Source organism: Anopheles darlingi, chromosome 2, assembly GCF_943734745.1.
Source record: "Anopheles darlingi chromosome 2, idAnoDarlMG_H_01, whole genome shotgun sequence".
NCBI lineage: Eukaryota > Metazoa > Arthropoda > Insecta > Diptera > Culicidae > Anopheles > Anopheles darlingi.
The window spans coordinates 91,443,338-91,469,401 of NC_064874.1; the positions used below are offsets into that span (position 1 = coordinate 91,443,338).

Sequence of the window (26,064 nt, forward strand, 5' to 3'; positions counted from 1 at the left end):
ACTGGACTGCCTGCTGCTGCTGCTGCTGCTGCACACGTTCTCGAATTCCTCCGGCGGGAGTCGAGAAACCGATAGTGCACCCACCCGAATCGGACGGAGAACGGCTACTAAGGCTCACGGTTCTCGTGGTTCTAAACCTCCACGGGGCGGACAGAACAAGTTGGAGCGCAGCTCCGCAACGGCACCGAGCAGTTAATATGTTTGGCGTAAACCTTGGATTTTAATCGAAGTTCCCTGCGATCGCTGCAGGCCAGAGGCCAACCGGCTGGTGTTTGTAGGTACTGGTAGGTTGGTTGGTTGGTTACCGGGGTTCGTCGATAGATCCTTAGGCGAAGTACGAGCCTCGAGCAGGGCCGACGGGCGCACCTTTCAAATACCTCCTACCGGCGATCCGTTCTGGTACCCAAGAGGGGTAGGTGGTGGTGGTGGTGGTGTTCGTGGTGGTGAAGAAATTAATGCACACCCGCCCGTATGTTGCACATGCACATGACACATCGCGCTTAGCGTCTATTGCCAGGAGCCACGGAGCCAGGAGCAACACCTCGAGTGGCAGGAAGGGGACCGGTACACGACGCAGCATGTCATAGAGTAGACATGCCGGCTTCTTCTTCTTCGTTTCCTTTCGTCTTCTTTTTGCTGATCTCGTATATGCTTGTGTATTGCCACAAGTAGTTTAAGGTGAACCGGAGCTGCAACATCAAAAACTAGATTCTTGGCTCGAGGAGTTGTTAGCTCGCGTGTCTTGGCGCTGCTAGAGCTAGAAGTGGAGGTAGAAGACTAGAAGACTAGGTGGCTATGGTGCTAGGAATGCTGGAAGCCTCCGATGTCAGTGCTCCAATGTGTAGAAACAATGCGAAACATGAAAGCAATTGGCATGATTTCTGGTAAAATGCTTGGTTTAACAGATTTAACAGGTTTGAGGAGGAAAGAGTACACATGTGTACAAACACTTGGTAGCAAAGTGGTTAATAAAACAACGACATCATTACAGTGAATTAGAAAGTCGTGTAAAGCTCCTTTTTTCTAAATATTTAGCTATATTATTTTTATTTTATTTTGTTTCATAAGATCGGTTTTATATTCTTTAAAAAAATAAACACATGACTTTTTGTTTCTTTTTCATGGAAAGCAACTGTTAGGAGATTGTTCAGTAGATGTTATTGATTAAAGTTTCTGTTTTTTTAACTGTTGTTAAAAATTACGAGTATATGTCAACAAATTGTTAATAACAAATCATATTATTCAAATCAGTATCAATAGTTGCCAATACATCACAATCCAAACACTTGATAATAAAAGGTGTTAAGAGAACCGCGAATACGTTAATTCCAGTTAGTGAAACAGCTGAATGAATGTTAAAACATAGTTCCAGTTCCAAGTAAAAGGCAGCTTTACTACATCTCCTGTGCCACATGCGTGAGTGTGCGTGTACGCGCTTATGCGTATTGCCATGGCAGCAACAGCAGCAGCAACAGCAGCATGCCAAGCCCACCAAACGCGAGCGCCTCGAGCAATCTTTCGAGTGTGGGCTCGGCGGTGTCTCTTGGAGCCCAAAGTCGTGAAGATCGAACCCGCAAACGAGAGAGAGCGACAGAGACAGCGAGACACTGAGGCAGAGCTCGTTTGGCGCCTTCTTCGTCGGACATCTTGGAGTCACACTCGAAGAGAAGGAGACACCAAAGGAGGCGAGAGGACCGGGGAGCGAGTGGTTGCAGCTAAATTGCAGTAACGGGAATCGAGCAGTCCTCTCGGGCTAGCTGGCTGGTTGGCTCGCTGGCCTTCGCTTCCTTTCTAACCCCTTCGAACGGGGCATTCGAACCCTTTCTCGCTCTCTCTTTCTCTCGCTCGCTCGCTCGCAGCTCAGAAAGGGGAGCCTTTCAAGCGGAGCTCGATCGTCGATTCTCGACCACGTCGTCGTCGTTTTGCTCGATCGATTTGCCATTCTCCGCACTCCGCGCTCTCTGTCACCACCACCACCGGGTTGGGCTGCCATTCCGTCCGGTGGAGCCGGATCGTCTCTCGCCTCACCCTCCTCCCCCCTGCCATTCTTCTATCTCTCTCTCCCTCTCTTGCTCTTGCTCTTTCGCACCTTCGAGGTCTGCCGAGGAGCACACCGATCGACGGCGATTACCTTGGACGATTTTTCCTCCGTTCACCACCACCACCACCACTGTCCAAGCGTTCTTCTCCCCCCCCCCCCTCGGCAGCAAAGTCCACCATAACGGGCGTTGCTGAAGCGGTGTTACGGCCGCGAATTTAAAAATTCGAAAAACCGAACGAAAACCAAAAAGCGAAGAACAGTTAAAAAAAAAGAAGGCAAGCAGCAGCGGCCAGACCCAGGCACAAAATTGGTCTTGAGAAACCGTTCGATCGCATCTCGCTCGTCGATCGCGCACGATCAATCGAACCGTTTTGTGGAGTTTTGGGGCGAGGTGCAGAGAGGCCCTCGGTCGGTCGCTCGATGTCATTCCCTGTCAGTCACATGAAACGAAAACACAACAGCAAGAGCAGCAGCAGAGGTTGATGAGGCGCGACTAGACTCTAGTCCCCGGCACACCTCACCAAAAAGGGGGAGTCCAGCGGAGAGGAGCGAAGAGAACGAAGAGAAAAGGTAGCGGCGCAAAATGTTATGCGAAACACTGAATCATGCGATCGACGTGAATGTTTGGAGAGCTGTGGACCGGCTGCTGCTGCCGGTGAAACTGATGCGATGAAATCGATGGTGATGCTGATCATGATGCTGATGATGATGATGATGATGATGGCCGTCTAGTGTCGACGAACTCGGAGGTGAACCACGGCGGCGTTTCATGCGCCAACACCACGCACAACATCACGTAACGCCAGCGCACTCCACGGCGAGTCTTTTAACACTTGTTAGCATAAGAAGTGTGTGGCAGCATAAGCTGTATCTGGCGTTGCGTATGTCACACAAGCAAGAGAAGAGTAATTGGCGATTACCACATTCGTCGAGGCACTCGTTTCGGGGGGGGGGGGGGGGGGGGGGGGGGGTCGAAAAACTCGAAAGAAAATACTCATTTTCCGTTTTTCTAAGAAGCAACGAAACAAGATGAAAAACGCCATTCGTCTTTCGGGGAAAATGTAAGCAAAGTGTGATTCGCAGAATTAGCGACGAGAATGTCCGATCTAGAGGTCCGATCACGAGTATCTTGCAAACGAATTTCGCACACCAAAAAAAAAAAAAGAAAATTGGGGACATACCCAAGGACACACTCTCGAATCTGTGTTGACGTTTTGTTTGACATCCTCGGATGTGGGTTGACGATCGCGAAGAGTTGAATTGAACCATTACCAAGGTGGCCAAGCCGAATGTGACCGCAGATGCAGCTCAGAATATATGAATTTAAAATGTTCAACAAACTTACATCACTTTAGTATGAGCAAGAACAATCTACGCAGTCGCTTCGATGGCACTTGATCCACTACTTACTTGAGCAACGCACTCACACGTTCTGACAGCTCAAGGACGAAGATGACAAATCGAAAAGTCCATGCCGGGCCCACGACCACGGACACCGTCATCTAACCGAAATTCAATTCAAATCCAGTTCAACCTGCCGTAAGTGGATATCCCGTGCCAGTCATCCATTCGACTCCCCCCCCCCCCGCCCCTGCGCCTCTCCTCTCTTCATCCACCGGTTCCGAAACGTGAATTTCCGATGAGTTACCTGAAGCCGAAAGGTTCGATCGAAAAATTGCGAACGAAAAAAGCCAACGACCTCCGGTGGCGGTGGCAACGGAAAAGAAATGTTGATCCTCCTCCTGCTTCTCGCACGCTCACACCAAAGTGCGTAAGCGCCGTGTGTACACGCACACACACACACAGTGTCGGAACACCGTCGGCCAACCAGCAGCAGAGCGGCAACGGCGGCGGCGACCGGTGCACGATACCCGGGTGATGATGTTTTCATTAGAAATGCGAATTGTTGTCGACATTTCGGTGACCTTGAACTTTGCACAAACGCCATGGCGACCGGACTCCATGCACCCTACCACCCCCGCCCCGGTGCCCCCAAACCTTCGGGGTGTAGCGTCTTCGGTTGGTTCGTTCGTTTCGTTTCGTTCGGTTGCTCGGTGTTGGCACGTGAATGGAGGAGGAAGCGCATGGATCGCGACGAAGCCCCAACCGCGGCCCAGCGGCCGTTTTTCTAAAACACAATTGAATATGGAATAGTGTGTTCTGGGTTGCGCATGAATCATAGAAATCTTGGTGGTTTCTGACTCACAGACACCCAGGCAGGCATGCAGATTGATTCCGTTTCTAAGAAGTGGTGGCAGATCAGCGACGCACACAACAGGCAGACATCTCTTGTGTTGGGTGTTGCGATGAATTGCGACATAAAATATGATAATTTTTTCTAGGGGGCAAGATGGAAGCAACCGAGCAACCGATTTCTTCTCAAAGGGTGACTAGAATGGTGCGATAGGAAACGGAATACATCCCAAGAAGGATGGAAGACGCTATCGCTACACAGCATCATGGCTTTCTTTGGAGACGAATTGTTCCGACTTGAATAAAACTTGTTAAGCATCCAAGTAGTCCAATGAAAAAAAAAAGTACCGAGCGCTGACAGTGTCAGACACAAATCGTGCATCGTAGTAACAGTAGAACAAGAGCGGTAAGAATATAGCGGTAAATACTTTATTTATCAAAAAATAGAAAATGTTAAACGATTCCTTTTCAGAAACGAAGATCAAGAATCTATAAACCGCCTCGTTTGCTATCTGGTCACCCTATACTGTTCGCCGTACCGCCGGGGGAAGAAGCAAACCTAAAAAATAACCTCGAAAACATAAAACAAAAGATGGCCAGCCGTTAATTTGGACACACAGCATCGACGCGGATAAAAGAAGAAGCGAAAAACTGGAAGCAGAAGAAGGAAACGGAGAAGAACAGCTCACCAACCACCAAAACCGGCTACTTTAGACGCCCATTCGCACGTGGCTTCTTTTCCTTCTTCTTCTTGGGCACAAAGACGTCGTTGTGTGTTCTGTTCTGGCGATTCTTGATGTGGTTTCCTTTAATTGCCGCCGAAGCGAGGAGCTTCTAACGCTCATCATCACTGACCATGCTGATGATCGTGATGATGATGATGATGGTGAAGCAGGCAACACGATTCTCTTCTTCTCCGGAGTAGTTGGTCCGGAGGAAGAAGATGCACGCACGCAAGCGAGAAAGACCTTGAAGGACTTTCGTCGTCGTGTGTGCATATCACTGTGTGCGCGTGTGCTCAAGATCGAGTTGTGGTTGGCTGGCTGGCTGGCTGGCGCGGTTCTGGGTATGTTCAGCTGCGCGCGTGCGGTCGGAGGAGGTCTCAAAGGTCGATGACGTAGCGAGACGATCGTCAGCCGCCGCCACCACCGCCACCACCGCCGTCGCGGTTCTCGTTCTAAATAACTTCTTCTCGAGTGCGTGCGTGCGTGTGTGTGTTTGCGTGTCCTCTTTGGTTTGGTCGCTTCTTTTGACTTCCGATCCGACACCCACCAGCATGGTGTGCGTGGGACAAGACGGTGCGCGAGCGCGCGCGCGCCCGAGTCAAGGAAGTCGGCGACGACGATCCATCAGGTGGTTTTCTGCTGTCTTGGATTGGGATTTTGCTTTTTTGGATTCCTGTTTCCTTTGTTTTTTGTTTTTTTTTGGCTGTGTGGCTTATTTTGGGTGTCGCGCATTTCTTGCCGTTTGTTGCTATACGAAGGCAATTACATCTTTATCTGGTACGGCGGAGGCGAGGCGAAACAGATAATGCGGTTTTTGGGGGGAGTGTGCTGCTATCTATCGCGCTTCAGTCGAATATGGGGTGGATGGATAAAAAAAAGTCGGAAAGTACTTTCGACAAACAGGATTTTTTTACTATTTAAATAGAATTCTTAAGGCTGTCCCAGCAAGTGGAGATTTTTCAATTTAAATTTTAATATTCATATTCTTGCTAAAAAAATATGTTGCTAAGCATTTGCAAGGCTTGCTAGATGATACACTAGAAAAAAATAATTACGAAATATTTTGGGTGTTTTGACGAAAATAATTTCAAAGCTAATAAACCCCTTATTACTTATTGAAATAGTAGAATTCACAAAAAAATAGAAAAAGAACTTTTTTTTATTAGTTCAAAAACCAGCTACGCAATTTATTCTAATCAAAACATCCCGAAGCCCCATATTCAGTGATCGCCTACCGTTCAACGATTGCATCAACCTTTTCACGGCTTCGCACGCCTTGTCACCACCGCAAACGATGTCACCTCGAACCTCAAAAACACACACAACCACACACGCACAAACATATCTGTACGGTGCGGGTGTGATAGCGAGGGCGTTAGTGGCGACGGCGGCGACGGCGGCGGCGGTGAAGTTGTTGTTTTGTTTTTGTTGATCAAATTTGAATTGCCGGCACCGCCAAGGACACCGATCGCACGCATCAAGGTCAAACGCGGTCCCCTTGGTAGCGCGACCAGAGAGCGAGAGATACCGAGCGATTGAGCGAACAGAAGAAGAAGACCGCGAAGAAGAAGAAGAGGCAGAAGAAGAGGACGAGTTGGGGTGAATTTATTCAATGGATTCCACGGGGTTAGGTTCCTGCTGCCGTTTCGCTGCTCCCCTATTGTCGCGTCTGGTGTCCGGATTTTGTTTTATTTATTTTCGCTCCAGAACAGTATGTTGCTAAGGCACATACATGGCCCCCGGGGGGAAAGAGGTGCGCTTGACCATCATCCGGACCATCCGGAAGATGAAGGTCATTCCGGGGGAGGTTAAGTTGAGAGACATCGTTAAGAGCCGGCAGAATGCAGGCCCGCAATTCGTATGCAGATTCCGTCCCCGACGAGAGAGAGAGAGAGGACGCGATCGACCGTGGACCGGAGGAGCCGGTTTGCCGGTGGAAAAGATTAGCGGTTATTTGTTTGTCTCACTGCCCCCCCCCCCCCCCCCCCCCCCGGCCACATTTATCAGTGACATCTTTATGTCCGGCCCGAGGATATCCTTAATACGGGCAGACGCGACATTTCAAGCGATTGCGACCCAATGTCCCAGAGAAAATGAAAATATCATCATCCAAACGAAGTAATCCGATTTTGCATACCCACAGAGAGTGGCGGCAAGAGCGATAGCCCCGCCACCACCACACGAGTGACCGTGATGGTGCGAATTCGAGAATACGGTGAGTCCCACGATCTCGACCTTGACATTGACGAGCCGAACTCGAGCCGTGGAAACGGGTTCCAGCGGCGGCAGCTTCGGGGATTCAGAAGGATGCAAATGATGTGGAAAAAGGAAGGACAACAACGGGCATGTCTCGCGACTCCTCGCGAATTTGCATTCCAACTCACCTTTTGTCGCTCGCGAACCAGAAGCGGCAGGGTAGACAGCATGATGATGATGATGATGATGGTGAGGATGAGAAGGCGAGATACCTGGCGTAGGGCGCGCTTAGCTCATCCTTATGCTGCTTCCGTTTCCGTACCTCAAATCAAAGAGTATTTTGGGGATCCGTGGTTTCCGGGGGAGGGCTTTATGCTCCGGCACATCCCCAACCCCCTCGGTACACGTACACTTGCGTCACGAAACACACACACACGGACACGGTCACGGGCACGGTTACAGGCACACGAGACACTACACACAGTGCTGGGCGTCCAAAGGCGATCTCCAAAGCATAAAAATGCGTATTCAAGCTAATCACAACAATCTAACGCCACACACAGCAACACCGTGGTAGAACGTGGTAGGAAAACTGAATTTTCACAAAAAAGGAGTAGAAGAAAATGTAAGAAAAACTTCAAACGAAGGAGGAAAATAGTCGTCGTCGAACTTTAGTCGTCGTCGGGAACTTTAGTCGTCGTCGTCGTCTTCGCTGTTCGTTCGTTCCGTTCCGTTCGCGCTTCTTCACTTCTCGAAGTCGCACCAACCAGCCAACCAACCAACCAGCCAGCCAGCCAGCCAGCAGAGTTTATTGACTCAGGGCGAAGCATCACACCGCACCAACACCAGCACCAGGCGCTCTCTCATCATCATCATTGTACGCACGCATCGTCACCACAAAACACACAACACACACACAGAGACACTCGAACGAAAGTATCGTCTTCCTCACTCATGCGCACATCCTTGGGATGGAAGAAGAGCGAGACGCAGGATCCCTCGATGACACCTACCCCGCACACGCATCCCACACACCGACGGGCGACGGTTGTTACCTGCCACTCACCGCGCACCTTTGTGCAACCGTTTTTTTTTCTTCTATGCTAAAGAGCATAGATACTCATCCAGTGGTAGGTGGCACGAGTTTATGCTCGGATGCTGGTATCACACACTTACACCCTATCTGCCTTTTGCACCACAAACACCTCGTCACGATGCTGGTATTCACGCGGATCGCGGAAGGGGTTTGTTAAAAAGGGGGAACGTTGCCAACGAAACCGCCGACTTCTGCGTGGCTGGCTGGCTAGCTGGTTGGTTGGAAGGGGTGCACCATACACACAAGCAACGCGCACTTGTTAGATGCATAGCAGGCGGTGGTGGCTGTGTGTGGTGGAATGATGCGCGTGAGTGCCGCCGCGCTGGAGACGCACACACACACGCGCGCCCGCACACACCTGCCTGTCCGTGTCCCATCGGCAAGGCCATCCACCACGAAGGGCGACAAAACGAGGAGGAGGAAGAAGAAGAAGACGCAGAACACACACACTCGAGAAGAACAAGAGGGAGAAGAAGAAACAACACGCAATTGTTTGTACACTCGCTCTCAGAATGCGCGTTCTCGACACGCTTACGAGAGTGTGTGTGTGTGTGAGAGAAAGAGATAGTGATGATGAGTATGAGAAGCGATGGTTTGATGCTGGAGATGCTTCTTTGTTGTGTAAACATCATCCCAACGACCGAGACCGAGACCGAGACCGAGATCCGTCGCTACATCATCACACACTCCGGATACACACACACACACACGCACACCACCCTACGAGAAACGCACTTGACTACGCCTTGACAACGCGAGACGCCTGCTGTGTTTCATCAAAACAAACGCTCACCACACTGCGCTCATCATTCTCAGCACAAAAGTACGACAACGACACCGAGGAAAAGGATACGTACGCACCGAATCTCCGTCCAACACTCATTCACACACGCACACACAGGTAGAGAGGTCTCTGGAGAGGGAGGGGCGCACGATGGCTCCATCTCACACACCTCTCACAACCCCTTTCACTCGCTCACGGTCCAGGCTATTTTTGGGGCCACCATTGACGACAGACAACGGCGACTGCTGCGTCCCTGTCCCCCTCCACACCCCCGTGTGTCACACCTCGTCCCCTGAGCATCGTCGCGAGACTTTCTTTTGTGCCTTCTCCAGCAACACTCACACACACTGGTGCGCGCTGGCGCAGAACCGCGGCGCTGAACTTGAACTTTCGCAACGTTGAGTGGGGGGAGAGGGTCTAACAGGGAAAACAAAGGGAATGGACGGTGACGTTGGTTCGCTGGTGTCTTGTTCTTACCACTTACGGACCACTACACGCAACCAGCAGCATAAAGGACCTCGACGATCGTTTATGCTGAAACAGGTTGGAGCCTGCTTTGATGGCGATTCTCTTGCTGCTGGAAACTTGACACCACACACACGCACATGGACACTGAGTTTTCACGGAGCATAATCCAGATCCTGGTTAAAACGACTCTTCAGGGCACCACTTGGGGAAAACTTACCAAAAAAACTCGATCAACTAGACGGTCCCAACGAAGGTAACCGCTACGCAGCATAATCACTTCACTCGTCTCTTGTTTGTAGTTCGCCGTTCCACGAGCGCGATCCACCCAACCGAGGAGCGAGTGCGTGCGTGCCGGTCCAACGTTTCCAAGAAAATCCGAAAATCCGAACAGCACCACCACCGACCGACCGACCGACCGACCGACCAGCTAGCGCGTTTGGAGGAGTTTAATTTAAAAACCCGAGCGAACCCACACGAGCACGAGGCGCGATGACGAGGAACGATTTAAAAATGAACGCGTGGATAGTGGGTTTTTGTCATTTTGTTTGTATTTTTGGTTAATTTTATTTCTTGGAATCGTTTTAAACGTTCCTTTTAAATAGTTCTTTCAATCTTCCGATCGTTTTTGCTGATTTTCCAAAATATTTGTCCGATTTTTCAAAAATTGGCCGCCGGATGAACGCCGACACGAGCGAAACATGAACACAACATCGGGTCGCGGGTATGGAGGCGCACGGTAGGTGATCATGGAGACGCAGGGTTGGAGGTAATGAGGAAACTCGAAAGGGTGATCGGAAAAGTCCTTTTGTTTCTGGATGTAAAATTGTGAATGTGTTTTTTGATAAAGTCTTGCATTGATTGTCATATAACATTCCTGGAAAATGATATAGCATTTATTCCGTGTACTCTATACATTCTCCCTGGTGAATATTGCTATGAATAATATTAATAACAAAATTTTATGCAGAGTTCGAAGAAACCCGGTTAGCTAAGACACACACCCGGAGCAAAATAAATTCAAGGACCGAGTCTACAACTCATGAATTTCCAGATACTTTTGTTAGTAAAACACAGGAATTGCAATTGTATTTGTTTTAGATATTTTATTCCAAATATTTTTTATCGGTTTCTAAATATTTCGCTCATTTGCAAACAAGGATTTTTTTTAAACGGTTTCGAGATAAAATATCAGTGCTCTCAAAGTGTGGATAAAAGAGTTAAATAATCATTTTGAATTTATCAGTATTTTTTAGCAAAAGAATTTTAATGAAAATCAAAGTTCTATTTTGAAGATTTTTTCCGGGAGCAGAAAATACGAAAACCGAACCAGTTTCCAACCGATTTCAATTTTGACAGGGAGTTTTCGAATGAACTTTCGAACGTGAAAACGCCCAAGTCATGAAAAATAGCTCATGGGAGTTGAAAAAAGTTCACGGCGACACACGTGAGATCGGGATGGAAATTTATTTGGAATTTTTAAGAAAATGTCGTATTTTTTTATTAAAAATATTATTTGTGATTCTAAATGTTGAAAAATTTTAGAAAAAAAGAAACTCTTGTAGAAAATCACCTTTTTTTAATCACCACAATATAACGCATTTTTCAACAAAATTAAGATTTGTTTTAATGGAGTAACAAAGTAGTGTGATATGAAAATTTTAAAAACAATTTTAGTGTTGTTAGTGCATGATTTCCACAAAACAAACGAATTTTTAGAGGTATTAAATTCGTTTTTAGCAGTTAAATTTGAATTTTCTGTTCCGAACGGGAATGAATTCTCGGAATCGAAATGAATGGAAATGACGGGATCATGCGCACACGCACACTTTGGGTAGCGGATTGTTTCTCTTCGATTGTTTCTCTTCTTGTTGTTGCTCGCCAAACTTCTCTCTCGGCGGTCTTGTCGTGCGGTTGTGTTGACCGTCGTCGTGGTCGTCGCCGTGCTGCAGAGTGTGTTCGACGGCATTCAATAAGGATATTTCCATTATCCTTCTCATCCCTAAGCACACACAACTTGTTCTCGGTTTCGTGACAGGATTTAAATAAAAAAAAACGGATAAATATTAGTTTAAAAAGTTATTAAAAAGTTCAGTGAGTGCATGATCGCCGCGGAAGGTTTGAACGAGTGCGTGGAACGATCATCATCATCATCACCGTTTCCAGCAGCGCGAGAACGAATCGGCGACCGTGGCGGTGTGAAGCGAAAGAGATAAATCTCCTTGCAGTGGTGTGCGTGTGTGCGCGCGGCGCTCTCGACACGCATCGCAGTCGTCGTCATCGTCAGCGCAGTCACAAAAGCCATTACCGCCGTCGCCGTCGCCGTCGCCGTCATCATCATCTTCCATCTGGTGTGGCCGAAATGCCGTTCGATTATCGCCGCCGCCGCCGACTGTGAAGCGAATTTGGTGTCACCGAAATCCAAGTGTGCTGTGTGACCGCGTTTCGCCGAAACTTAGACAACAAGTTTGCGAATCATCTCGTGGGGGAAAATCTCGGGGAAAAAGTGCAGTGAAAAACCTCCGTCAGTGAAGTTGTGTTGAAGCGCGCGTGGCCAGTCGCACACACGGAGGAATACAGTTATTTCGCTGGAATTGTAAATATCTCATTTCTAAAAAGCGTGAACCAGCATCTTAAGCACTGTGTGGTTTTGTGTGCGTATCTGTATGTGGCTCTGTGTGTGAAGTGGTGTGTGCGTGTGCAGCAGTTCGCGCTTGCCGCCGTTTCTTAAGTTGCTAAAGAAGGTGCGTAAAGGCCTCGTTTGCTTGCTGGTTGTGCCTCCCTCCCCCTCCCAGGAGGGGCGAATCTTAGAAACCGCAATTATCATCATCATCATCATCATCGGTTGGCCATTGTGAATCGTGTCACGAGTGATCGGCTGGGGAAGGGGAAAACTGTCCAGCTGCCTGCCATCCGGTCATCAAAGAAGGCGAGTCCAGAACACCAATCTGCTACTGCAACTGCCGCTGCCGCTGCTGCTGCTGCTGCTCCTGCAATTGAATGTAAGTGTAACGCAAATATTATCAGTCCAATAGCGACTGTAAAACGAAGGATCATCCATCCTTTCTGGACACACACTACACGCCGTGTTGTCAAAGGTTCCAAGGTCCATCAGCATCATCATCATCATCATCATCCGCGTTGTCTGTTCTTAACGCGCGGTAGGCGCCGCTGTGTTGGTGCGTTCTGATGAAATCGTGCTAACGTGTGTGCGTGTGCTTTCTTCCATGTGTGTGTGTGTGTGTATCATCCTTGGTGCTGAATCGCGTACTTTGATCCGAGACATTTTTTATGCTTCCGCCACCCTATTGCATGGGACTGCAGCCCGGAGTCAGTTGCGGTTTTGCAGCTTCTTCTTCTTCCTCTCTTTGTCTTGCTTCTGCTGCAGCTGCTGCACCTGACAACCGCAGAACGGAAGAACGCAGCCGCAACACACGAGACACCGGATGCAAGGATGCAAGTGCAGTAGCGCGCCTTGTCTCGTCTCGTCTCGTGGTAGCGCCATGTTGCCGCCGTGAAGTAGAGGAGATAGAGAAAAGACACAAAGTGGGACCGCCACATGCACCTCACAGACTACGTCGACAAATTGCATAATATTGCGTCCGCACTGTTTGTTGTTGCCGCTACCTTTCTTTCTCGAACATTGGTGGAGTCAACAGACGATATGTGGTTTTGTCGTTCGTACAGTTGCTCCGTTAGCCTTGGTTTGGCTTTTCGGCGGCTTGTCGGTCGTGGAGAATGCAAAAACCGAGCCGGGGTCTCACCACGTTCGCGTTCGGAGGAGTGAAGGCTTATTTTGCAATATTTTCCTCAAACTATGGCACGCACATCGCACAAACACTCACGTGCTCGTACGCGACGACGACGACGACGAAGGCGATGACGATGACGGTGATGGCGACGAAGGTGCCCATTAGTTCTGTGTGCAATTTCGATGTGGCCCTCAAAAACCTCCGCGCACCTCCGTTGTGGCCATATGCTGGCGTAGGAATTAGCAAAGCGGCTGCCCACCACAACAGGCTAGCGGTTTGGTTTTCACTTTACAGACTATGTTAATAAGATGATTGATGGAGTTGGGAAATTGGGAAATGTGTGGCCATCGGATGGTTGTGTGAATATTCCGCATTCGTTAACTGTAATCAGGACCGCTTAACATTGAAGGAAAAGTCTCACAGAAGAAGAATACAGATATCTTTATTTGGCAAATTCTTGTAATACTGGATTCTAGACAATTCAATCTAGGTCTTCATTGGATAGTTAGAACATACAAGACTATTGAGTGCAGAAAAAGAGTCTTTGGTATCGGCTACTTTAACAGATATGCAAATTTGTACTGATATTGCACCAACATGACCGGATTCAAAGAATATTTTCGTTACTATTTCTGTCAAAAACTCGTGAAATTTCGTGACGATTTAATACAAGTTTGGTTTAATCATTTGGCAAGCGCCTGCATAAAGCTTGATGACCTCAGCGGCGCTAGTAATATAGCGATTGTGCTAAACATTCTACACATCGCTGGAGACAAGTTAAATCCACAGAATACCAGCAGAAAGTAGGTACCGGACTGGATACTGGAGGTAGAAGTTGTTCCGCGCCATGTTCGCGGTAACCGGTAATTGAGCAACCGTTGAGCTGGCGTCCACTAGACCCACTGACCATAATAATCTGCCCAAGTCCTCTATCCGATTCACCGTGCGTGGCTGGAGAGCCTGACCGTAGATGGAATGCAACCTCGATGTTCCCGGTCGCCATCTAGAACCGGTCGCCATCGTCATCGTCCTCGTGTTCTGACTCTCGCCGCCCGCTTCGGGCTTCAATTATCGTGTGTGCAATGCGGAAAATGATCGTCGATTCTTCTCGCCAGTTCCGCCCAAGCACCAGGCTGCTGCGTGTGTTCCGCTGGCGGTACACGAGATTGCACCAAGACACGGATACCGACGATATCCGAGGGGTGGCCTATGGTTGACATTTCTCCGGAGATGCCGGATGACGTAACGGTTGTGAGTCGAGCGATGGCCACGCGCGATGCAGTCATTGAATTGGTGGACGGTACACCAAACGGTCAATTGCCAATTCCGCCGCGCACCGCACGCCGCACGTTTCGTGCTTCCATTTTCTCTGCCTCTTTTCATGGATGAGAGGAAAATTCGCAATTCCGAGTCGGTCTTCAGTTTTCCACCATAACCGAGTACAGATGGCATCTACTTTTCGCTGTTACCTTTTTGTCGAGGAAATTGATTTGATGTTTTATTAAAAAAAAAGCGCAAATGGAAGTCACCATTTAATGGCCAAACGAGGGAACGAGGCGGTAACGTTGTTTAACGCGTTATGCAAATTTTCTCCATTTACCACCCAGCAGTGTTTGATCCCCTTTTTAACGGCGGTTCCCGGGGTGGTGCGATGATTTGTCTCGTTACTTGTTTTGCAATATTTATTGGGCAATTTACCGATTATGTTTTCGTTTCGTTTTTGCAAATTTTTAACATCTGTTGGAGCATCTGTTGCACTTTTCCGTTCCCACAATTAACTAGAAAATGGAAAATTTTGTAGTTAAGCAATCAAATTGAAGAGAAAAATTGCCAAACTTCACTGTGGGTTTCGTGTAGATTGTAACCAGACGAGGCGAGTGACGAAAAACATAATTTCTTATCATCTAGATATCCTTATCAGCCATATCTCGTTACCACTCGATAATTGATGATCGATAAAAAGTGTCATTTTCCTTTTACTGCGGCCAACGAAGCCGTTCTCCAACGAATGCCATGGTGTCGCCTTTCTATCAACCAACGTCCATCCGTGATGCAAACTTTTTAATGGTTTTGCATAACCTGCCAACAAACTTTACGACAATTTAAATGCTAATCGGTACATGTACCTCAAAGAAAACAAGAATTGATCGTTTGCGGGGCGCTCGCAAGCATTCCGAAGCATACGCGCTTCGATGCGGTCAGCAGCCGCAAAATCGACAAAACTCGTTTGGCATCAAAAAGGTCGTGAGTCGCGGCCAATGTTTCAGAATGCGGCAGAATGGTCGTCTTCGAGGCGGTCGCTAGAATGTACCGAACGCGGAATACAAAGCAGTTCGCGATCGCGCTCGCCTCGAATGGGGCACGCCATGTTCTTAACGGCCACCACATTGCTGGCCTCGGTGGCCCTTTTTTTATGTTGCCATGTTCTGCGTATGTGTGTGATGGTGAGCTATGGTGGATGGTGCTTGAAATGGACGACGTGAATGAGTCCGCTGCTCTTTATGATTCTCTTCTTTCCAACCGTCGGGGCGACCTTATCGCCTGCTGCTTCGAGGCTTATCGCTTCACATTCACTGTTTGAAGGTTGCAGCACGTGTCTTACATACTTCCAAGGCGCTCGAAGCAGGGCTCGGAACTCGGAAAGCAGACACTCTTGCTTCTTCTACCTTCTTCGCTTCATCTCACGGCAGGAATCCCGCGGAAGCTCGCGTTTTGCTCGCAGAAAAGGCCCCTAATTGGCGGTAATGTCTGCAGATGAACAACCAGTGTTTGCTGTTGCTAAACGCCAGCTGTTTGGTCCGGTTTGTTGTTGCCGACCGGATAACAAAAAAAAAACAAAACCAAGCAAAAAGCAGACATCATTTCCCTCGGAATTTGGCATCAATCTTGGTACGTTTGTGACGTTTACACGCGGTATACGACTGTCGGGGCTATCTCCCCCCTCGAGGCCGAGTTTTGCTGAATTTCGCCAACCGCCTTTTCCATTTTCCCATCATCCCGGACCGTCGACGGAAGCGGACTATCCGATGTGTACGATGCCGGGCGAGCTTCTGCCAGATTTCTGACATTAACTCCAACGGCGACTGCTAGCTTTTGGCTGGTGGTTGGTTGATTGGGTTTTTGGCTCCGCAGATGCTCTCCGCCGCCGCCGCACTTGAGAGGCTTTCTTTTTGATACTCGCAGCTTCTGGTTGCGGCAAATTATAGCCGTCCGTGTGCGAATGGCAATCTGACCGCCTGCCCGATGTCCGAAAAGACATGCCACAAGACAGACAGACAGACAGGCGGCGGTGCTGTTGTGGCCACCCAACATTGTCCGAATTTCATTCAAAACTCTCGGAGAGAAGTACGAGGAGGAGGAACACGAACCCTTTTTGGCTGATTATGATGCTGCTCATGTTGATGATGATGATGATGATGATGATGCAGAGGAAGAAGATCGGTGACCACATTTCTCTTTATTAACTTAAGATTAAGAAAACAGATGCGCCAGCCCTCACCACCCACCTACCCACCCACCCGCTACCGCATATCGTTGCATCGATGTCCATCGCCATTTGACTATCGAAGGGGAAATTTCTTTTCTCTTCTCCGCTACGGCATGATGAGGAGAGCAACAGTAGGAGGAACGGTTCCGTGGAGTGGATTGTGGCGGGTACCAGCGAATGTGTGGCCGGCAACCAATTATGGTTCGGCGCAGCACGGTTCAGGAGGTGCCGGAAATTGACCGACTAAGGCTTCGAAAATTGAATTATGATAGCTAATAATACGATAGCCAGCCCGATATTGATCGCAGTCGATCTCTGGCGAAGAGCATAAGGTGTGGAATGTGTGTGTGTGTGTGTGTGTTGAGGTGTGTGCTTAAACATATCTCTTTTGGGGCGGAGAAGAAATTATGACTTTTTTTCATCAAAGTTTTTTGCTCGCTCACCGAGATTTTGGACGATAGTTGGGCTGAAGGAGGTACATCGTGGTCGCTACTGGTATGCTCCGTTCGTCCGTGAAGGACGTTTGAGCACTTTCTCCGGTTGGTGTGGTATTGAAGGGAAAAATATATGGCGAATTCAATATGCGCACGCACACGCACACGCACCCGTGGAACGCAATAAAGTCGGTCAGTATGGTGTGTGACCTTTGTTGGCATTTCATTAGAGAAGCGCTCGCCCTGAGCGCTCGTTGGCCCTGGTGGGAACCTCCTCGTATGTTCATGTGCGGTGCGGTGCGATGGATTTATGCGGATCCTTTCCGTGATTCAATTGCTACCTTGAACGGGAACGGGCTGCTCGCGTGAAATTGCACGCCTCTAGATTTAACATTTGCGAACCAGCTTTATGCTGCGGACGGATTCCATTAGAGGCGAAACTGAAGTACCTTTTGGTACCTTTGGGGGGGAGGGTTTGATCAAAACATTGCAGACGAGGTTTTGTTTGTTCAATTGCTCAAAAGCTGGAACCTTCGTCCGGACAGTGTGGCCAGTGGCTCGGGACTTCCAGAAAAGGTTAATGTAAATTTCAATTACATTGTAGCATGCAAAAAAGTGCTTCAACGTGTGTGAGAGACACACACAAGCCAAGTAAAAGTGGGAAAAATATGGGCACTGGAAAACGGAAGCTCACAAGGGGCTCGTGATCGTGAGAAACAACCGAGTGCTGACTGCTCAAGATGGTCCTTGAAGCGTCAATTGAGCTTTCTCACGCTAATGCTGGTGGTTCTTTCACGAGAAGGACGTTATGAGTCATGAGACTCCCGTATCGATCTCTTCGTACCTGGTTTTGGTTTGTTTTGGTTTTGTGGACCACACAATCACACTCACACTAGCGCAACCCCTAATGCCCAGCCAGGATGTGTTTCAAGGACAACATATGGCACTAGGGTGCTGTTGGTGTTAGTGTATCATAACACCACCGGCACATCATCATCTGCCGGCTGTCTGTCTCGAGAAGGCGTGTAGGCTCTGGGCGGCGCATGCGCACCACGGAGAACATCTCGACGATGTTGTTGTTGTTCCGAAATCGGAACAGGAAACGTAACATTTACAAGAATCGAAGTGTCTCAAACTCGGTCTCGGTCGAGAGACGAGTAACAGCTGACACTGGTAGAGGGGAAGGAGGAGGGTGGGAGGAATGCTATTAACATGTTGCGATGCTCAACCGTTGCGTTACACATTAACACCCCTTCGGCTACCTGTTTAGTTTTCCGTTTGGCATGCTGTGCTGCTTCATCGAGAGAACAACAATGGCGCCGGTGCCGGTGGTCGTGGATTTCCAATCCGTGTCCGTCCATTTCCCTAGCACACCGCGGAATGTCGGGATGTTTATTTTCACTTCGGCTAGCGCCCTCACACACACGCTGCGAGGTGGTAGATGGCTTTTCTCTGACCACAAATTATTTATTTATCCAGCAAATCGAGGTCATTTATCGAGTGTGTGGGCAGCGGACTGGACTCACTCGCTCGCTCGCCCGCATCGTTAGCGATCGAGTATCATCGACAGCTCCGGGAGTGATTTGTTTGTTTAACGTGTTTTTGGGATCATTTATTTGTTGCTTCATTCGTTGCAACGATAATTTGTTTCCCGGCCGTTCCAGATGTTTATGCTTCTTAACAAGCCACGACCGCTGTCCGCTTTCACGCAACACAATAAGACACCAAGACGTCGACGATTGTCCACAAGATGACTCACTCCCTCACCACTAATCCGCTACCATTTCCGCTGCACAATGAACCGCTTTATAACCGGGAATTCGTTGTTGACATCCTTTTGGGGGTGGAAATTTGCATTTTTCCGGCAATAGGCGACGGCCTCAGGAACGGTCTTGAATGTCTTTCGTTGATCACGAGCCGCCATGTTCGTTGTTTTGCTGAATTGCTCGCGATTCATAAAACATAAAAACCATTTCGCGAATTTCCGCAAATCGCATGCCCGTCGTGGTGTTACACAACAATCAAGGGGGTTGTATTTTTGGACCTAACAACGAAAGGCGTAACCTCTCCGCTCTCCGCGATCGCGTGGTTTGCGGTGCTTAAAACATTTATAAAATAGTTTTTCATAACTGATGCAACACCAACGATGGGTGGTGCTGAGGCACATCAGAGGACGCCGCAAAAGCTTCTGATTAGCATCCACCCCACCGGGGGTCCAGGAGATTGGTCCAACCAGGCATTTACGGCGGACACCATTGGCGCAAAGCTGGACGCCTGGACGCGGCAAATTCATTGTGGCGATCGCCCAGACCAGCATCGCTGGCTCATCCTGATCGTCGTTCGATCCGTGCTGGTCACGGATATTGGAGCGCTTGCTTTGCTGGACGACTGGCGCTGGCGGCTTCATTGAAGAGGCTCCGAAGAGAGGAGGTTTGCAAATTATAGCTCTTTTCCGCATCGCACCAATTAACTCCGTCACCAGCCCACCGCTTGATCGCAAGGGGGGGAGGGACGGGCGCGGTTCCGCCTCATCGCGAGGAAATTCATCTCCCCCCCTCCTTCCCTTCTCCGGGCCTCTCTTAAAATTAATTTCGGTCTGCTCCGTTCCCTGCTGCTGCTGCTGCTTGGCCTGGACTGGAATGTCTGTCCGGAAAGACTTCATTTCCCCGCGAGTCCGCGCCGGCGATTCGCGATCGCGCAGACTGTCGCGACCTTTGGCCATCTTCGCGATTAGCGTCCAGCGGATCGTTCGATCTGAGCGCCGCTGAACAGTTGTGAAGGGATGCTTGAAGGGAAGGTTTGAGAGCATCGATGTCTTTCGTTTGTGCTCGAGGAATCGGTTGCGGTCGGTGATTGTAGCACACGCGCCCCCCAAAACCACGATGGCGTAAGAGCGTCGGCATCCATTCCAGCGACGACGACGACGACGACGGCCTAGTCTGACAAGCGAGCGAAATCTCATTTCCCGTTCATTTACGGTGTCATGGACGACGGTTTTTGTGATGTTTTGGGGGGAGGGTGCCCTAAGCATCGTCTCGGAAGTGCGCCCGTGGCGTGGACGGAAGATAAAATAAATAAAGCAATCAGCAAACGGCACGAGCCTCCAGCACCAAAAACCGAAACCGAACCGAGCACGGAATGCTGGGGCAATAAAAGGCGGCGCTGCTGGTTGCCTGCCTGGTGAATCGACCCTTACCGGGTATTCGATGATTTCGGAGGAGCCGGCGCACAAAATACGCGAGACACGATAGATTTCACGTTACAAAACCGACTCTCTTTTATTTCTAAAATTTCGCGGTATTTATACCCAAAAACCGCAAGCCATGATGCTTCCAAGCCCATTTCTCCAATTACCTCTCCACCTCTTGTCATTATCGCATTAGATACATTGTTAACCTCATTCTTGCGTCCAGCGAGATTAGCAAATTCTTATTGATAGCGCAACTTTTTAGTTACTTTGTTTCCTGGCGCGCTGTTGGTTAAACCACTCTGATTTGTGTACATCTATAATGTCATTGCCCTGATGCTCGGCGCCCGTGTCCGGCAACCGTACGACATTGTCACCCAATACGTTGAGCGTGGGAAATTGTTTAAATCTCAAGGTTACGGTAATTAGTCCTAAGAGCATTTGGTAATTAGCCAGATGATTTATGATCATCACTTTCGCTCGCGCATGGTTCGATCACGGTGATGTGGAGACGATGGGCGTGATCGAGTCACGTCATTCGGGTGTTATGTTTTGTTGACGATTTGCCCTGATTGCGCATGGTGGGACTACGCTGGTTGTGATTGCGCAAGGGTTATTGCAACGCTTAACCCCGACGCGAGCATAATTGTTGATCTTTGACTTTGGACTTTGACCTTGGATTTTATGTTCTACAACGTTCTCGACCGTTCGTCTTTGTATTGTATATGAACACGTGCAAATTCATATTTCGGGTGTCCCAAATGGATTTAATCAATTAGTGGTGTTGCTGTCGCTATTGCCATATATGGTTATGATTGTGACGCTAGAGGTTTATCGGTGAAGCGACCAATGACAAGGCTAGGTCGGTGGTGAAGGATGGCAGGGTCGCTTCATTCCCCCCCACTTATTTGTGCTTGATGATTGGCTTAAAAAGTCGATCATCAAGCTGGTTAGCTCTTGGTGGCCCTAGGGTGGTTAACTTAACTTTAAATTGCTTTGTTACATTTTTCCTTTCTCTTTGTTTTTAATGATAAGATTCGTTGATTGCTTGCTTGCGCGCCGCAAACCTAATTCTTGTCAACGCGTTGTTGTTATTATTTATAAAAAACAATCCATTAGCTTCTTTTTTTTTCGTTATTCGTTAGGAAGAAGAACCTAATCTGCTTGTACTTTGCGTTGAACGGTAGTAGGAATTGAACCTACCCCTAGAGTATTCGAAACTCTAGGAATCCCAGGGATGCGCTAGAGCAACATCCACAAGGCCATACCCGTACTTTGTATGTGGCTCTCTGGGCCCATTTGATACTTTTATATTGGCACTTTTCCGGCCTGTATTAATCTTATTCTTTTCTGGGCTCTTTCGTGGCCTATTTTAATCTTATTCTTGGCACTTCTTTGGCCTATATTATTATTATTCTTGGCGCTTTGGCCTATATTATTCTTATTCTTGGCGCTTCTTTGGCCTATATTATTCTTATTCTTGGCGCTTCTGTGGCCTATATTATTCTTATTCCTCCTTTTTCAGATTATTCATTTCTTTGTTAGTGTTCTTCTTCTATTCTCTTTTTTTTTACCTTTTTGACTAATCTACTTTAAACATACGGCTCGCCCGTCATTATATATGTTAAAAACAAAAAACTAATCTACTTCGCACAGGGGCGGGGACTTGAACCCCGGTGTTAGTCATGAGTTTCCCTCCTACGTGCTGTGTTAGGTAGTGGTGTTATTAAGATTCCAATTTAAGTTCTGTTTTTGGTTACATTCCTTCGATCGTTACTTCTTAGGTTAAGGTAAACATTATTATGTAAATCATCATTATTCAAACATTATTATGTAAAAAAAAACAAACAAAACGTTTTTGTTTGTTTTTTTTTTTCGATCATCCTTCTAAAACGGTTCTGTGGGAAAAGTTGGTTCTGCTGTTGCTGACACAGCTTGCGTCCACCAAATTGATTCTGCTGCCGTTGGATCGGCTTGCGTCCGCCAAAGTGATTCTGCTACCGTTGGATCGGCTTGCGTCCGCCAAAATGATTCTGCTGCCGTTGGATCGGCTTGCGTCCGCCAAGGTAATTCTGCTGCCGCTAACTGGACTTCAGCTGCCACCGGTTGGACCTCGGCTGCGACATGATTGGCTGCAGGGGCTGATTCTTCAATTACCGCGCCGAAGTACTCCCTTAAAACTTCCTCCGGAAGGAGGAAGGCCTCGAAGAAAACCGCGCGCCAGGGCGCCGCTCCTAGCTCTTCAAATCGCCTGGCTTGACGGCGATCTAGCCAGGCTAGTGTTTCATCGATGGCTCGTCTTGCTCTGCGGAATAGAGTCTGGACAAGCTTCTCCAGGAGGATGATTACCAGGAGTTTCACTAACATGATGTGGTTGTGCTTGGAGTAATAAAAAATCAACTGATTTCCTTGTCACCAACAATTTGTTTGCAGGGTGTTTGATTTGGTTCGAGTGTGTTGGCTTTCTCCTATTTTAGGAGACCTTTTGTTTGTTTATAATTAATTTATCTTCTCTTCTATACTGTTGTTTCTTATGCTGTCTCCGGGCGTGTTTATACTATTGATATGGCACTTGTGAGTTGTGAGGATTCTGGCCTGGGATTCGGTGTTGATCTACGGTTGATGAAACGGCTTTCGTTTTCCATAACGTCAGCTTTATTGGAACAACAAGAAACAAGAGTCCGGTATATCATAAGTACGGCACATACCACGATTAATGCTAATGCAACGGGTCCAGTGATCCAGATATGTTTAAATGGCGCGTACTTGAGATTGTTCAAATTCATTTGCGTCGCCTTTAGGTCTTCTATGTCGACTGCTTCGCGTAGTAGCGTTTCTCGGGTTAAAAACGGTGTGAAAACAGGTGGTAGTGATGGAATTGTTATCGACGCCAATTCTTCGGGTGTAAATTTCGTGATATTTATCTCGATCGGGGAAGTAATTTGGGTTGAGTTGTCTCTTTCTCGTACATAGTAAAGCAAGATGGATTGACCCGTGGTTAACATTGTTCCTGGGAGAATAACTATAACTCCAGTTCCGTCTAATGTGAGTAAGGTAGTTCCATTAGCTCCAGTTATTTCGGCCTTAATAGGTTCTGAGGCGATGTATATCCATTCATTGGGTTTAGGGGTAGAGATCCATATTGTTCGATTGGTACGGGTGATTTTAATCTTGCATGTTGTAATGCTGTTGTGGAAATAAACTTCAGCAAAACATTCCGGAGCTGTTTTCAAGTTGTGTAGCGGAGTTCTTAATTGACAGATGTGTGAAGAACCCAGCTTGTTGCAATGCTGCCATTCGTTCTCGGTAATTATATAGCCCATTTCCGTTCGTGGATCTAATAGCATAATGTTTTTGTCAGTATCTACCAGTGTAATAGTTGAATTATGTACTGCGGGGCTGATTATTCCACGATAGGTTCTGTAAACGGTGTTTCTTACCAGTGGTACCTTTAAGGTGATTCGTACTCGTGATTGAGGACTAATGGTGTGTTCAGTAGTGATGACATGAATTAGTTCTGGTACAATGTGCCCAAGTGGCCCACGCGGAAAGCTAACATGGGGTGGTAACTTTTGTGAATGTACTTCCAGTTGGGTCCACAAATATTTGGGATTAACTAATTGAAGAATTTGTGAGGCGGTCAGTGTTTCTTGCAGCAAGATACGTAGGTATAATTCCTGCTGTTCTTCAATGTGCCTTATCATTTGAGTGATCCATAACCCTGCTTCATTTAAATCTTGGTCTAGGACAATCATTTTCTTTATATCGGTTGTAAAATTTATCCAGGATTCTGTTTTATTGTGGATAGATTTTGTCCAGTCGTTCAATTTCCTCATATTCTCTTCCACTTGTACAGTGGCTTTGGTTATTTCTTTGTACATTGTTTCGATCACATGAGTTTGATGTGAGAAAGTGGACTTCAGGGATTCTTCATTTTTACGCAACACATCCATGTTTTCATCAATTCGACGTCGGTCGTCCGTATCCATTGCTCCAAGATAGGACCATATTCCTCGTGAAGAACGTTTTGGAAAAAAATCTCCAATATATTCTTTGCGGTCTAATATTTCCTGGTACGCATAACTCAGTGTATTATTCATTTGTTTGCAATGTCCAGTGCCTATTCGCTGGGCTAATATTTTACACTGGGTTTCATAGCGTACGATCGCGGTGCTCAAATAAACCATTTGCATCTCCATTTCTCCGTAATGAAGGTAGACATCGAAAGCTACATAGCCTTGTTTCACTAGACTGTCCCCCATATTTTCAGTATATAGTTTGGCTGGCATTTTGGCAATCGCTAGAATACACGGGAGCATTAGCCTGAAATGATAACGATGAGAAGAATAAAGGGGTGCACTCCCTCCTTTTGATTAGGTTGGTCTGCAACAGAAATCGTTTTTTTTTTCTTCTTTTTCTTTTCTCTTTTTTTTCATTTTTTTTTTTTTCAATCTATTCTTATCAAATTGTCTTATGCTGGATTGCATTCCCTTTCTTTTCCCTTTTCTTACTGATACTCGCTTAAAATAAGGATAACTTGAAAGTGGTTTGCGAACGTTGGTCTACAACACTACGACGCGAGACCACTGCCCGTAATGTTTTACGTTCAACACCTTCATGCCATGCTAATTTCAATATTTTTCTGTTCTGTTGGGACTATGATGTCCTCTATCTTGGCCCCCCTGGAATGCTTGCCTTATTAAAATATGAAAGGCTAGGAGATAACCCCTATGTTCGAACATAGCGTACTTAGACGTTCGAAAGTCCGTGTTTGCTATCATTTGGGCATCTCTAACCAATCAAATTTGTACCAATCCTTTAAAACAGATCAACATGGCGCTACCTGCCGTCACGTTCACCTAGAGTTAATTTATAATAATCTTTCCTTAAAATTAAGTAAATTCTTTATGTTTTCCCGATTATGAAGAAAGCGATGTTTACTCATACTAGCATGCACTACTATACGGTAAGGGCGGCCACATTAATCGCAAAATTTCTTTAATCTGTTTACGTGTACCTTTTCATGTTTCTTGCCGTTTTTTATTACAACGGTTTGTTCGCTCGGTACATCTATTACTGTATACGGACCTCGCCACGTGCTCTGTAATTTTTGCCCCACCCCCATCGGGTTAGCTTGGACGAGCACTTTGTCGCCCCACATTGGCATCCATTCATTCGTGCCCCGATCGTATTTTTCCTTACGTTGTTCTTTCGATTGCACGAGGTTGGTTCTCGCGATCTCATGTATATGTTTGAACATATTCTTAATTTCTAGAGCGTAGGTATTATAATTGGTCTCCTGTAATTCTTTTTTATAGAATGATGACGGGAGCCGTGGACTGTAACCATACACTAGTTCATAGGGTGTGAACTTGGTCGATGAATTTACGGTAGTATTGTACTCGTAACAAAACATGGGAAGGAAATTGTCCCAAACATAGGGATCTCCCATTACATACTGTCTTAAGTAAATTTTGAGCTCTCTATTGGCTCTCTCCACCAGATTAGCCTGGGGATGGTAGGCGCTCGTATTAATCTTTTTGATCTGTAAGATTTTGCATACGCTTTTCATTAGTTGGCTCATGAAATTAGTACCTTGATCGGTAACCAGCTCTTCCGGCGTGCTATGCCTGCAAATCACATTGTCCACAAACGTTTGTGCGACCGTGGAGGCTTCTTGGTTCGGCATTGCTGCCACTATCAA

The 26,064-nt window shown here is 47.4% G+C and overlaps 2 protein-coding genes across 4 annotated transcripts in view; one reads left to right on the forward strand and one right to left on the reverse strand.

The window, feature by feature from the left end:
- Positions 1 to 9,918, reverse strand: part of LOC125952878 (nuclear hormone receptor FTZ-F1 beta) — a 30,515-nt gene extending 20,597 nt beyond the window's left edge. Inside the window, exons 1-2 of one of the 2 annotated variants that reach the window (XM_049682632.1) lie at positions 9,721 to 9,918; positions 7,344 to 7,747 (exon numbers count right to left, since the gene is read on the reverse strand). The gene's annotated coding sequence lies outside the window, so the exon portion shown is untranslated. The remainder of the gene's footprint in view (positions 1 to 7,343; positions 7,748 to 9,720) is intronic. The other variant, XM_049682633.1, reaches the window with a different exon arrangement.
- Positions 9,919 to 11,390: 1,472 nt separating this feature from the next.
- LOC125952875 (klarsicht protein) overlaps positions 11,391 to 26,064 on the forward strand; it is a 170,477-nt gene continuing 155,803 nt past the window's right edge. For both annotated transcript variants that reach the window (XM_049682617.1, XM_049682618.1), the window contains exon 1: positions 11,391 to 12,502. The gene's annotated coding sequence lies outside the window, so the exon portion shown is untranslated. The remainder of the gene's footprint in view (positions 12,503 to 26,064) is intronic.